Source organism: Plodia interpunctella, chromosome 12 (genome assembly GCF_027563975.2).
Source record: "Plodia interpunctella isolate USDA-ARS_2022_Savannah chromosome 12, ilPloInte3.2, whole genome shotgun sequence".
Lineage (NCBI taxonomy): Eukaryota > Metazoa > Arthropoda > Insecta > Lepidoptera > Pyralidae > Plodia > Plodia interpunctella.
Window position 1 is genome coordinate 9,575,251 of NC_071305.1, and position 13,820 is coordinate 9,589,070.

At 34.8% G+C, this 13,820-nt stretch overlaps 1 protein-coding gene across 7 annotated transcripts in view; it reads left to right on the forward strand.

The window, feature by feature from the left end:
• The window catches only part of LOC128674221 (uncharacterized protein), a 334,397-nt gene that overhangs the window by 41,778 nt on the left and 278,799 nt on the right, over window positions 1–13,820 (forward strand). For 6 of the 7 annotated variants that reach the window (XM_053752663.2, XM_053752668.2, XM_053752666.2 and 3 more), the window contains exon 2: window positions 5,829–5,850. The exons of the other annotated variant lie outside the window; for it this stretch is intronic. The gene's annotated coding sequence lies outside the window, so the exon portion shown is untranslated. The remainder of the gene's footprint in view (window positions 1–5,828; window positions 5,851–13,820) is intronic. 7 annotated transcript variants of the gene reach the window in all.

Here is a 13,820-nt window from a genome sequence, read left to right on the forward strand (position 1 = left end):
CCTGTCTGATCGATAATTCGTAAGACATCATATATTTATTTATTTTTCCGAGATTTGGACACACACATGTGCGGTTTCTGTGGGCTATGTCTAGCACAAATAACTGTCGTCTTACAAGTTAACACGTGCTCTTCAGCTGTAATTAGGATTATATTAAAATGTCCTTCTGAAGCAATTTCGAGGGTATTGTAAACATTAATGCTGGTAATAAAACGGTATTGTGTCTTATACTAAAAAATGTTCGGTATTGAGGTAGCTGATACCATGGATTAACATATAGGGTACTTTCTGCCTCGAAAGTATACAATTTCCGTAGGATTTGGTCAAAAAGTCTCATAGTCAAAACGCCGTTGCGTTTTGTAAAGCAGATGGCGCTACTGTGTGTGTATTTTTTTAATAATCACGCAGATGATACCGCATGGCGAAGCTAGTATTTTTATAAATGTGACATGAAAGAGGGAAACATACATTCAGAGCAATAAAAAGCTTCAAAGCTCCGATCACTCATCAAAGATATTCGAAGTCAATTTGGACCGGAAGCGCCCGGAGGCCTGAAAGCTGGAGGTCCTAAAAAGCGCTCGGGGACCTCTAATGCCTCCCAAGTACATTATAGAAAGCTTTCGCCGAGCTTAATGGTCGTAACCGAAGGACAAATGCACAGGATAAAAAACTTTTCTTATAAGAAATTGCTCGATATTTGCTGTATAGTCTTTGAGGTCAAGTTAATGTTTGTTCTTTTTGACTTCGATTGAGAAAATAAACTTAGGTCAAGTAAATTTTATCATACACTAGCGATCTGCCCCGACTTCGCACGGGATCATTTATGGATGTATATTCTTTGTATTCGACGTACTCCAGATTCGTCGTAATCCAGATTATCAACAAAAGCCAAAATGTAAATTCAATTTATAGTTTGTCAATTTGTAATCAGAATTCTAATCCCCTTAGCTTAGGGGCCCCGGAGCACCGGCTTGTCTAGCCCTCCGATAGCTACGCCACTGCGCCTTCCTGAAAGACAGAAGCGTAAAATTTATCGGCATATATGTCTATAGACAATTAATCACCGTCTGTTTTGTTCGGTCAAAAATAGACCTTCGGTTAAACACTGATAGTCACATTGAGGTCCTTATTACGAGCATTCATAAGAAAATGAGTTCCCGAGATGAGCTCTCACAGACAGACAAAGAATGTCCGCAAATGACCGCCGTTATCAAGTCTCTATTGTGTCGGACAGGATATTATGCTTTCTTCAGAGATGATTAGGCGATGTTTTGTTCCTTGTAATGAGCGATTAGAATTACTGTTTTTTGGGTTCAATAATTTCCAAGTTACGTCTATTTGAGTACAAAATTAATTACAGTACGATTCCATTTATCCTAACATCCTCTGCCGAGTATGCCTGTCTATTCGCGATAAATTACTAAATACTGCACGGATTTTCATGCGGTTTTCACTAATAGATGGCGTGATTCCTGAGGAAGATTTAGGTGTATGATTCATTATGTTTTTACCCGAGCGAAGCCGGCATGGGGCGCTAGTAATAACTGTTTTGTAGAAAGTGCTGCAGTTGTGTTTGTAGAATTCAATTCTTATAATTTCTTTTTAGAAATATTTTTTTTAATTAGGTTTTTTTTTTCAAAGATGACTTTCTGTATTTTCATCAGGATGTCTTGTTGCATTCAAAAACTTGTACTCGTACAGAGGAGCCTATCCTGGAAGCCCCACCATCATCGAACTTATTGCATAATACGTGTCATGGGAATGGAAGCGACTTCAAAAAATCTAAACTCTGTAAACAAGCGAAAGTAAGTGATCTTGCAAGTTTTAATTACAGACGTGACAGGTGAAACTGCATAAAATACAATTTTAAATACAAGTGTCAATGTGCACAAAAGATTTTTCGATACGCAAAAAAAAAATCTCCAAAATATAAGACATCTATCTCAGCGTAAAGTATCTCTACAGGAAAATATTCCATATTTATGGAACACGACATACTCTGATTTTCACGCAATTCCAACGGAATGCAATTTGATCCGTGTATAAAGTTTTTATTCCTTATATCCCTTGCCCTTATTGCGGAGAAGGTAAAACATAAGAGTCCAAGCTGTTAAGGCTATGGAGGCTGAGCAGTCTACCCCAGCGCATTCATACCAGTAACGGTTTGTTCAGTAACAATGGTACTACTGATATTACGGGACAATAACCCGCTTGTGCAACGCAAGAATATGCAACGAAATTATCTTTCATAAGCTATAGATATATAAGCGTATTTGTGTATCAAAAATGTATCATGTCTCTTGAGCAAGAAAAACTGACAAGCAAGCGGCAAGATTTCTATATGTAGAAAAACAACGATTTTATTATTATTTTTTGTAAATTTACCATCGACACGAAAGAAGAAGAGATTTTATTCAGAAAATCTCTGTGGTCTATAGATTTCATAAATTGTTAACTACGAATGAAAAATTCGTTGTCTGTTAGTGTCTGTGTTCTCTGATGTTTTGAAGGAAAATCTGTATTATCGATTCTGAAAAAGTACTGTTCAAATGGAACATTAATTTTAAAAGCTCCATTCGTAACTTGGGCTCTGTATGTATAAGTTTTCCCCCTTCTCGTCCAACTTTCCGCTATGATACACTGATATACAATTTAAATTGTGTCCCTGTCGTAAAGTTCCGGACTTATAGCCCTTTTAGTTTTTACAACCCTATGTGTGGTCTAAATAACTTTGGCGATTCTAGTTTCGATGAACTATTTGCATTATTTTATCGTCACCGTTTTCAGTACAGTTAGTTCCATTGCCTTTGTTTTGAATAATAATTATCAATTTGCCAGACCATAATTTAAAAAGTTTTTAAGAGAAAATTTGCGAGACACATGACTTTTGACCTGGTGTCTCATTCTCTCTCTCATGTGATCGTTTTGTTGGTCTTCCTCAGTCATTCAGCGTAAATTCTATCAAATTTTTACAATTGAAATTAAAGAAATACTTTTTAGATACAATTCACAGGTAAGAACTGCAGGCCTACCATCAACTTTTTGGGAACGATTCAAATGAAGCGCATTTCTATTTGGGAATTTGAAATGAATTGTATTAGAAATTCGGATTTGCGATGCATAACAGTTTAGTAAGTAACTGAATCGCATTAAGAGACGATGATAAACCTCCTGAACTCCATATCGAGACGAATCACACGCGTTTACATTCAAGTCAAAAGGCTTGAATGTAAACGCAATGTTCATTCATTCGCGTCCGGAGTTTGGCGATAGTGTGTATTTCATTCAACATTCAAAATTCTTTATTCAATAATTTAGGATATATATATTACTTATCGACGTCAAAAAATTACTTAAACTAAGTCTACTGCCGGCTTCCAAAGCGCAGGTGAAGAAGAAGCGGCGCAACAAACTTCACCGCAGCCTTTTCTCCAAGGACGTCAATTAACAAATGTACGCCTTATACATATATTAAAAATTAAGAGGACGAATTTACGTCATTATTAAAAATATATAAATTTTTAAATAAAAAAAAAAATCCCAAAATGGAAATCCAGTATCTGGCCTCAAACCGAGCCTGTTTTTGATGAGGATGAAGTCACGGTCCTAATTAGGGTATAATAAACGATGCACAAGAGATTAAAATTAGATAATGCAGCCGCAATGCATGTCCGCTGTAATTACCGCCGAAACTTCGGCCATGACACTCGCGAATAATTAAAATATTGTCGCGCCCGATGTGGGTCGCAGGAGTCGTGTTTAGAAATTACGCTTGTAGAAGTCTATTCAAGTCATAAGACCAAGCGTTAAACAAAAATTAGCTGTTTGAATTATTTTTTGAAATGATTCAATGATAAAAAAATACCTCAATAAAACATTTGAATGGTTTAATAGCAATATTCAGTGTTTTATCGTCGATTTTTGTTTACAAGTTAATCATTACCGGCACATGTATGTGTTAATTGATAAAACTCGATAAAAAAAACTTGAATCGTTTAATGACAAAATTTGATGGTTTATAATGGAGTTGTCAACCAAACTAAACGTATGCACAAGATTTCAGCTAACGGTTGAAAATCTGCTTTAAAAGTTGAATTGCAAGATCCCATCCGAACAGACATAGGGACATACATAAAATATCGTTATTCGCTTATAAATTACGGCGTACTATAAACAGTAATACCGTGAAGTTTGTCAACTACGACCCAGGGAGCGATATCTGGAGTTGAAGTAATTTTAACTAATGACACTTCAGACCAGGTCTAGGGAACTTCGAGTTTTGAAGGATCGCAGTTAAAGTATTGCGTACATTAGTTTGAGGAACGCGAGTTCTCGAGATAAGATTGTTTGGTCTTCTATTGTGTTTATGACTTGTTGGAACTTGAATCACGACTATTTATTGATAGGTGACATTTTACTACTCTCCCTCTCTCTCTTCCTCGCGTGTTGCGACTTGTCAGCATTTTCATTATAGGCCATGAAGACACGAAGCCCGCGGTCCGAGTAAAAACCTTTAAATTTCTTTAATTCGTTTGTAATTTTGCGACCGTAGTTAAACTTTAAAATTTTTAAGATTCTATTTTGACTTAACCCTCTATTGGAATACTATTTTTGTTCAGCAGCTCAGTATGACATACACTAAAGAATGTTGAGTGAAATTATTTCGCTACACGAATTTACATAAATTTTAGACAAAATGTGTATATGAGATGAATGGGCTATAAATATAGGCTATGCTTTTTGTTTTTCTGTGTGATTACACCAGAATGGAAGAAAGATGAACCAGAGATGGGGTTTCCACCAATATTTTTCCAATTTCTTCCCCAAAAATTGGTCGCAATCTTGATATTAGATGGGTTTATTAATTTTTACTACTTTTTGGGAAGAAACAAGAAAGATGCTAGACCCATTTATGAGCCAATAATTGTATAATAGTTATTCATTTTCTACCAGATTGTTGGTTTCATGTGGGACCTATTTACATGATAAAACTGTACCGATACAATAAAAGCAACCTCTTCTTCATCTGATTTAGAACTAGTATTGGTTTATGAGTTTGCTATAATTTTTAATATTCATAATTAACCTTCGAAATATGTACTAGTATTACTAAACATAGACGTTGTAAAAACAATACGCTCCGATTAACGAATCTTCAAGGGGTCCCGGCGTTTACAATATAATAGACTTGTCCAATTTACATGCAAATAAATCGCAACAGATTGAAAGCTTGGCGCCACAAATTGTATTCCATTTGTATAATTCTCCGACGTTCCCGTAGATTAGGTTATTCAACTTGTTATGGAAAATATCTTGGCCTTCTCCAAGGATTTTGCTACAATTTTATATCTGAGACATTTTGTTTGAAAGACTTGACGAATGATTAAAAATGTTGTATAGACATGATTTTATGAACATTTCTGATTAGCATAAATTTAGGGTTTATCTGTAATATTCGTTATCATTTAGTCAATAGTTGAAGTCAAAATATTTATTCAGAAGTTAGACCTTAGCATACTTTTAATGATATAGTAACTTCTCAAAAGTTACAAAAGTTTTGGAACGACCACTGTTGAGAAGAAATGCCGAAATTAACAAAGCTAGCTAGCCTATCATTCCTGAAGGGCTTATCTAATATTGTTCATTTCCAATGGTATAACAAAAAACATGTTATGAGTGTGATAAAGTGCTGATAAAAAAATATAAATATAAAACACGATTAACAAAATAAAACATATCAGAACGGGGCGGATTAGTTCCCTCTGGCAGCACCCGTTCACGAGTTGACGCGTGGTTCATTTATTAATGTTATCATTTTTTGGTTTCAGATTAGTCAGCAGCAATGGAAATGTAAGTGCTAGTATAATATATATATATATATATATATATATATATATATATATATATAATTTGCCCGTACTGTATATGAATAGAGTAAAAACTATCGTCCATGTTGCTTAATAACATATTTTATAATTCCATTTCGTTGGATTATAAGTCGTTGAAAGTCGCAATACAATATTTTGTGATGCTACTAGTACTCATCGAATGCGTTTCTGACAATAAGGGTAGTAGGGCTAAAATACGACTTGCTCAAATCTTTCGAAACCACAACACTATTTCAATGGAAGAAGTGTAATATTTGCCTCTCGCTATTACAAACACACTGCATAAACCCACAACTATTATAGATCACCTATTATAATAATTTTGGGTATACGGGGTTGACAAAACCAAGCCTGGCCTTCGTGTTGTGAAACTCGAAGGCCACGATTGGTTGCCTGATTCCACCAATATGGTGGAATTGAGATTAAATCGTGGCAGATTGATAGCCCATCGCCTATGAGAATAATCTTCAGCCTATAGCCATTTCCCTTGATTGACTTTTACAATCTGCCCGGGTGGAGTAGCACCTGGCTGGCACTTGGTTTTTATTTCGCTCCCTGACCTTCGATATTTTGTATCAAAAATCAATTGCTTTTTAAATGTTAAAGCAGCTAAGTCGAGACAATAAGACTGCAAGTAACAAGATTAATACTAACAAAACAATTTACAATTATCCCAGTGGCTCACGTATGTCCGAAGTTCCGCCGTCCGTCTTTCCATCACGTCAACACTGTAGTTTTAATGTACCATTAAAATTGTTGCAATGGGAACCTTGTTTATGTTTGTGTATGAAGACACATAAATTCCTCTTCAGTGTCTGTAACTACTGTTTTATAGTTAGTAAGAGGCTTTCTTGCTTTGGATTGTGTAGATTTATTTGTTATTTAAAGAACCCTGGTGACCTAATGAGGGTCACTAATTTTTGACATAAATCGTTGATCTAAATTTCAAAGTGTTATAAAGTGTTGAAAATAATTTTTTAGACCTGTGAATTTCGAAGTGATTATTCTGTTCAAATTCACCAATAGTTGAACAGTTAATTACTGTTATATTGTTATAACTACGATCAATAGGCTGTCTCATTAATGCTATGTTTATATTCTGATATCCTTATCCCTGTCCTTGAAAATATATTAAAATAATGTTCTTAATTACTATTTTCTGTACTCGTCAAGACCTATGATAGAAATTATTCTACAGCGCATTTACCAGAATATAGACAAAAATAATTAACGCGTTATCTAGATAAATATCTGAGCCGACTTTAAACTCCCAAATTACAGTAATATTGCACAACTTAAAGAATATTTTACGAAATTACCACAAGTTTAAAGTAATCTTCGGGCAATGCAACGCGGATCCTGACATTAATCTCATTGACGATAACCGCAAGCCGGCGCGGAAGGCGTAACTTACAATAATAAGTGGACCGCAGGACTACGACGCCCAATAGAAGGGACAGATAGATGAGATGTATGCTGTATACAATTTAGAATACCACAATACAATAAATACAGTTTAAATTATAATGATGAGAAAGCCGGAAAGCGAAGAGTGGGAGGACACAAGATGTCTTGGCTCAGAAACATCAGACCTGAGGACGGGAGTCAAAACAGTCGAACAATTATTGAGACCGGCGTTGGATACGCCGGTCGTGGTCGTATACTCGCCAACATTTAGTTGTTAATAGGCACACAAAAAAGAAAATATAAAGAAAATAAAAAACCTTGCTATAACTAATAAAAGAGATCTATGTATGAATTCTTAAAGGGGGAAGTTTTTTATGAAGAAGATGTAGGAAGGGAACGCTTTATAAAGATGCCTTTGTATTTTCGTTTCGCTCAGAATATGTTTACTAAAAATAAGTACAATAGTACATAAATTAGAAGTAATACTAAAAAGACACATGTATGTACGTACAACGGAAAACTCATCCCATATAGGGATCTATTAAAGCAAAAGATTGTACAATTGGACAATTACGATTGTTTTCTTTAGATAGTGTGTTCTGTTTCATGATGATTAGGCGAAGCTTAAAAAATCAATTATACATAATCTTTTTGTCAATAAATTTAATTGAAATCTCACTCCGGTTTCGAATCTATAAACAAAGACAACATTTTCTGTATTTTATTTATTTTACTACGGTGCTATAAAGAACTGAGGCGGCTCGGAGACATTTTTCATCAGAGTAGTACCCATGGAGCAAACAATTGTGGCTAATTGCTTAAGTGGTTTGTTCTCTAATGTTTTCATAATTTGTTATTTATTATTATGACGAAAAAAGTATAATTGGTGTATGATTTTCATACGTTTATCTATAGGAGCCTAACCTCTAACTTGATAGGAATGATTTAAATTTTATTTAGTCTAAGAGTTGGGGAATTGGTTCTGAATAAACGTTTGAATTCAAATTCAAATCATGTATTCAGAAATTAGACCTTCACAGGCACTTTTTCTCGTCAATTTTTATATTTATAGTTATTTCTCACAAGCTACAAACTACTGGCATTTCGGAACGACCACTGCTGAGAAAAAATGCCGAAAGAAATTCATTCAACACTCACTCAGTGTTGGTCCCTATCATGCCAGATCGGCTTACCATTATTGTTTCTTACAATGTTTTTTTTTCTAATAATATATAAAAGTACATAATGTACATAGTTAAAAGGTATATCAAAACAGGTTATGATTGTGATCCGAGTGCTGATTATAATATATAGATAGATGTGAAATACAATTAACTCACATGAAAATATATGAGAAACGAGATGACCAGTTCCCTCTGGCAGCACCCGTTCACGAGTTGACGCATGGGACAGCCATCGCGTAGCTCAACCATAATAGAGGGAACCTCACGACCCGGCCCACGACGCCACCATCAGATTGACCATTTGAGTGAGCATGACACACTCGATTCCCATGGCCTCACAATTACAAATCTTATTCGTCGAAACAGAAGTACAATTCATTTGATTTTGATAGAAGTCCTACGGAACGCTTTTTTCTATTTTTCATCATCGTCAAATAACAGCATCATATTAAAAGTACCATTCAGTATTTAGATGACAATAAATAAATAAATCATCTTTCATGACGAAATGGATGTACCACTTCAGTTTAATAAAAATATTTTTGATATTTTTTTCTATAGTTGCCGCTTACAGTTTTCTCGTTGCTAATAATATCTGAACTAGAAATCGGAATAGAAAAAATATTAAATTACAGAGTGATATATACATTTTTAAGTAGGAGTGTTAGATTTAACAAGAAAAGAATAATAACATTGTTGGCGAAATTGTCGTAAAAGCAGATAAGGAAATCTTTCCAATTACTCCGGCCCCTGTAAATGTAATCTTTAGATTTAAATTCAACTATCAGGCGTTTAAAGATACGACGACAATAAAACGTAAAGGTCCATTTAAATTATGTAAATACTAGAATTTTACGCGGAATCGTAAAAAAAAATCTCGGCAAATTAAATTTTTACTCCGGACAATTCGCTGGCGCATATATAAAGCTACGTATTTTAATAAAACCGAATTGCTAAGGACGGTTGTAAATTTTGAAGAGCTGAATTAATGTTTGGGAAGTTATTTTGTCCGTCGGATTGTTTACGGTTTTTGGACGGAAGTTGTTTTTGACTGTCGGGTTTGATTTGGATTTTTTCCGGTTATATTTTTTAACGAGGAGAAGAGGAGACCTTTTCAAACTTAGAAATTTGATCAATATAAGACGAGTGCAGCGAGTGATCAATTTCCGGCACTTTATATCCTAGAATTGAAACAGATCCACTAGTTATATTAATATTGCAACATAGAAATTCAACAATTTGTCTATTTCTTAATGGATCGTAATGAAGGTATCATATTTTTCTTTAAATATGTAAAGAAACTAGAGTCTTGGGACGCTGTTGGTTTCTCCAATATCATTCAAACTCGGGAAAATTACCTCCTATTTTATTGTCTGTTCGTAAAAGAGAGTTTCAACAATAATCTTGTAAATGTTATAATATTTTTATTATCACAACTACACCGTAATTTACGAAGTGCAGACAATTATTGCTTTAAGATCGAAACTTTTCCGAATTACCGGTGTTTTTCGTATTTATGGCCAACATTTTATGAGTTTCGGCAAGTTCCTGTTGTTAGCAATGAGTGATGACTGTGGGGTTATGCCTAGCACTATTCGAAATATATATAGACTAATTGGGGGCCACGTGTACCGCATGCATCCAAAGCGATGGAACCAAAAATTTACCAATTGGATTCCATCAGTAGCTCTCAGAATACAAGCATAATCTGCTGTTAATTCCACATCAAATACAAATAACAATTTGACATGCCCCTGTAAACACAAAGATTAAGTTCCTAAAAGTAATGTTAGCATGGATTCTTTAGATTTCTCTTTCCTTTGAAGAAGTATCACGCTATGCAATGCGAGCTGATATTGGCCGCTGCATTTCATTTAGGATGCAGCGCCCCAAGTGTTTATCATGCGCGTCTCTCCGAAACTTTGCCCATACGAGCTGCCAACTTCCGTTTTTTTCCGGTTCAAACTTTGCCCGCAACTCCAGATTGAAAAATACATTTTTTATTTTTGTTTGTTTATTTTTAAGGGCGGGAATACACTTGCCAGTAGCTAGCGGCTTGTTCTACATACACAATGAATCGTGTTCGCATACACGCACACATGCAAAGATCCATCTAGTGCAGTATCGTCCCCCACCAGACTTCACTTGTCTCGAATCACCCACTGAGTGTCTATAATCAAATATTGTACCATTTACCGCAAGAAATTAAGTGTTTTCGACCAGGTCACTTTCATTCTCAACATTGGACCACAAATAACATCTTCCGCCGCTCCAATATGCATACAAGTAACTGGCACGCGAAGTCATAGCGCTCTGCACTTGCCAGCTCCCGGTATTCCAGCCTGCCAGCTACACCTTACTCGTGTGTGAGCTAATGTACTCTGGCGTTATCGGCATTAGAAGTATATTATCCGGTGTCGTCGTTTAATGTTAAATTTCTGGAAATGTCAATGATCTCTACATTATCCATGATGTCTGTAATGATACTTTTAAGCTTTTAGATTGGGCCCGGGTAACCAATAAGGAAACGTTGTAATAGTACAAGACATTACTTACTTTAAATTTTGTTTTCGTTAAAAGAAAACTCATGAAAACCGAGAGTTTAGAAGATTAATACGAGAAATGAGAAAATATTAGAATTGCTTCATTTTACGCGTGTTTTTATTGCAGAAACACCTGAGTTGTCTCGGCAGGTTACGAGCAAACTTGTGTATTTAAACTCTCGTATACTTAAACTGTACACTTGGCCTCGAACGGGATACTGTCTATGATTTTACTGCTTAATATATTAGCGGGATGGAAGGCGTCTCAATGTTTGTTTTCAAGAATTCTTTCCCTGAGTTCAAAGCCCAGAATAATACAGTACAATAAAGACCTGTTGTGTTAGATTTTACAAAATTTTATCAATTATTTGAGGTCTAAAACTAATCAATTAATTAATATAATTAAGAAGAAATCGTCCGGGAAGATATTATAAGATTTCAAATCTTACGAATTAATTGATATCAATAACAAGTTCTTAAAATTAGAATAGGGGTGGAATTTGGTATCCTATCGCCCCGGAAATTGCGAACAAAATCAGCTATGGATCAACTCATTCGGGGTTACTTCCATACGAAAAATTAATTAGGGCATGAGCACGTACATGGGACTCCAATGTATACAATGTATAAAAATTCAACCCGTAATACCTCAGAAAATTGCTATTAACTAATTTATTCAGTAAGATCCTTAGTCCTTGTAAAACTAGATGTCTCCTAAATCAAGTTTCGCAGAGAAACACTTAGTTTTGCTGATGCAAAGCACCGGATCAGAACTAGTCTGGATTTGTCGCCGGAGATTTGTACAACCCGTGTAATTCCTGGATTCTGACGGCGAATTTGTCATGCAAAATAATTTGGTTCCCTTGGACTGTACTGGAATATGCTGTACTACTATTTTGTATAAAATCAATTTTACTAATTTTATTTAACTCGCAATATTTTATGAATTATAATATTTCATTTGAATGAAATGACTATAATTGGGGGTAAAATTTAGTATGAAAATCTTGTCTGTTCCGCTTTCGAAGATAAATTCACGCGGGCGAAGCCGCTTGTAAATTTATAACTGATAAATATATACAGAAAACAATTTCCAATGACGTTTTACGAGTTATGTGCCTCCTATATCTACAAATGTTGATGTATTATATATTATACGCTGTTATTATGCAAATAACAAAGCATGTCGGTTCATTACGTATGCGGCCCAGTCTCGCCTTACTGCTCATTAGTTTTAACAAATAGTCTTGTTTTACATCATTATAATTTTATAGAAATCGACTAAAGTTAACACAGTATTTAATTTCTTTCAAAATTTAAGAACAAGGTTTATGACGGTGGAGTTATTAACATTTCTATTTTCATATACCATACATACCTTTTCAATTTCCCAGACGTTTCGGAGCTTGTTACAAAGGTCCGTGGTCACTGGGCGACTGATTCAGCAAGCTACGGCAAGTAGAATCTTCTTCTACCGCCATATTGATTCTCCGCCAAGTACCGTCACAATACACGCGTTTAATACCTATTAGTTAGTATATAATTGTGCAACGCAAAACTTTAAAATCTTCATTTCATTTTGCTTTACTTTTAATTAACAAAATTTATTTATTCAAAGTAAATTTTCTAGGTATTTTCAGTTTTTGTTCCTTGATTAACTTAAAAGTTTTTCTCATTTCTTACACTCGTAAAACGTTCGTCACTTTAAGACGCTTTAGATCTAAATTGTTTTAATTTGTTTTCCTCAGCAAGCTGCCGAGAAGCAGAAGCTAACACTAGTACAATTAAACTTGCTTTGTTCTTACATTGTACTGTAACCCTCTCCCGTAATCCCTTAAGATCAGACACAAAGAGATTTTTATACTTGAAGTGAGTAAAAAGAAAATAGAAAAATAAGACGCCGTCAAAGGTTACCTTAAATTTTGAACGTGAAAGTGAATTTGTTATAATTTTTTTGTGATCTTTTCCCCATTCATCAAGTTTATATGTAAAAAGTATAGTGAAACTGGTTCAGGTAGATACATGGTTGCCGAAAAATAACTACTCTATGTGGGATTGTTTGGCAAAATAAACAATGATATCTTTCTAAAGCTTTATTTTCAGACCACATAACGTTCGCCGTAAAAAACAAAATCGTCATTACTCTTCTTTCTCGCTCGCTCTCATGCCTCCCTTTCTTACATCCGCTGCGTTCCATTTTATACTAATCTCTATCCCATATATATATATATATATATATATATATATATATATATATATATATATATATAATATCTCGCGCGCCGTCTCAAGTTTTTGCCTTATTTTTAGTCCCAAGAGTTTGCAAAGTCATCTGCGTTTCAATTTGAAGCGACTCGGTTTTAATTGAATATTTTTGCAAAATTAAATGGAGTCTTGCTTAGCTTTGTAGTGCTTTAACTCGACTGTCGATGAAAAGGCTTGATAGCGTAGGCTTCCTTGAATGATAAAGGAAATTCTAATTCGCTCTGTGATTTTATCGTTCGTTCGTATCGCTTTTTGGGTTCAGATTATTGTCTTGACGAAGTAAAATGTGTTTTTGAAATGTAGGTTTGAAGTAAAAGTTTTTTTTCCTAATTTCCTTCCTCCTATTACTGTTAATTAGTTAATATTATAAATGCGAATGTTTGTGAGTGTGTATGTATTTTTTTGTCACTTTTTCACGCAAAATCTACTAGACCGATTGTTACGAAATTTGGTACACGGGTAGAATATATTCCTGGAAATTCTCAAGGGAGCGACGCTCCGGGGGTCTTTTATATTATTCTTGTTACAGCACA